The sequence below is a fragment of the Physella acuta genome, unplaced genomic scaffold (assembly GCF_028476545.2).
Source record: "Physella acuta isolate Inbredline_101_S28 unplaced genomic scaffold, ASM2847654v3 ptg000871l, whole genome shotgun sequence".
In the NCBI taxonomy this organism is placed as follows: Eukaryota; Metazoa; Mollusca; class Gastropoda; family Physidae; genus Physella; species Physella acuta.
This window is the reverse complement of record NW_026732388.1, coordinates 127,501-129,610: the sequence shown is the minus strand read 5'-3', so window position 1 is coordinate 129,610 and position 2,110 is coordinate 127,501.

Genomic DNA, 2,110 nt, shown 5'->3' with positions numbered 1-2,110 from the left:
CCCACCCCCACTCAGCTAATCTACCCAACCCAACAACCCACGCCTGCAACTGTTGTATTGACTGTCTACAACATAACTACCCCTCCTTAATGCTATTACCCCACCCCAATGCTATTACCCCACCCCAATGCTACTACCCACCCCAATACGAATACGCCACCCTAATGCTACTACCCCCCTAACCCTACTACCCCACCCCAATACTAACAGTGTTTCTTCCAGACTTTTTTTGATATTGTCGGGGCGGCGGTCTACATTTTTCGGGGTGGCGGACACTAGTAAAAGTGTATGTTTACTATATAAAAGCCATCTCGTTCGGGGGGGGGGGGGGGGGTAGCCCCCCCCCCCCCCCCCCCCGAAGAGATGCCTGGAAGAAACTCTGAATACTAATATCCAACCCCAATGCTACTACCCCACCCAATACTACCACACCACCCCAATACTACTACCCCACTCCAATGCTACTACCCCACCCCAATGCTACTACCTCACTCCAATGTTACTGCCCCACTCCAATGCTACTACCCCACCCCAATGCTACTGCCCCACCCCAATGTTACTGCCCCACTCCAATGCTACTACCCCACCCCAATGCTACTGCCCCACCCGAATGCTACTACCTCACTCCAATGCTACTGCGCTACTACAATGCTACTACCCAGATCTAAAAATAACTCAAGTAAATGTCAAAACAAAACAGCCAACTCACCGACGTTAAAATATTTTTTTTTATCTTCACAGACTTGAACTCTGGTGCACTCGAAGAAAATACACCGTGACGTCACATCCACCCTCGCCAAAGCCCTGGGGTAACAGACATCAAATCACGTGACTTCTGGTCCCCAGCGAGACGTGGCGCTGTTAATGGCGGGTTGATCGGGCAACCCGGCACAACCCCAGTCTGCCCCACCATCAGAGTACCGCTCACCATTCGGTACCTAACTGCTCAACCACGCCCCTCTCGTTTTGGATGTACCTGTTATTTTCATCACAGTTTTCTTATTCGTACTTTTAAAAGTGGAAGTGCTATTATCAAGAAAAATGTATAAAGTGGTGGATCTATTTTTAGATGTATGGAGATACTTCATTTAATCCTAATACGTGGTAGTATTGCGCTACATATTTAGCCAGTTTAGGTCTAGAATAGCCTAATAGTTACCTAGAGAACTGACGGCACGTTGACCTGTGTTTAAAAGTGTCCCACTGATCTCGTTTTCATGTAACTCGTACATTACATTAGAGCCAGGGAACAGACCGGCATTTTTTCCATTAGTAAGAAAAGACCAGTAATTACATCTGCAATCTGAAAAAAAACCTACTTTTATTGCCAATCTGAAAAAAATATTTTTTTTATCATCAGTCAGAGAAAGACCAATAGGCCTACTTTTATCAACATTCAGAAAAAGACCAATAGGCTTAGTTTTATCAACATTCAGGAAAAGACCAATAGGCCTACTTTTATCAACATACAGAAAAAAGACTAAAAGGTCTACTTTTTTCAACATTCAGAAAAAGACCAATACTCGTATCGACATTCAGAAAAAGGGTAGTAATTTTTATCAACAAACAGGACCAACATCTTAAACAACGGATGCAACACATCATCCACTGAGAACACACGTACATATACACGCGTCGACCAGGGCCCGTGTATAACACCCGCCACTCATACCACCAATCAATCCACGAACATCTCGTTCAATGTTAGAATTAAGTACTACATTATCGTTACCTCGTGATTATTATTAAAATCTTAACTTTTAAATCAAACCTGGGTTGTTTAAAGACCTGATCAATAATTTTAAGTTAATTTTTAATTAAGATAACGTGTATCTGGCTTTAAAATACATTCCCGGCGTCACAGCTACGGACTTACCACAACAACGACTACATCAACTTTACCAGCAGAAGTGGAATTCGGTGATTAGTAAACGGGTTATTTTATAAAAGCCATATATTTACGCGAACAGGCCATAGTTCCAACTATGACGACTCTATATATTTCTCATTTACCCAGAATTTAACTAAGGAGGTTTTTTTTATTTTCTATCATCCACGGCACATGTTTTTGGCTTGCAAGATTTAGTCTTCAGACGCTAGTTCTAGATGT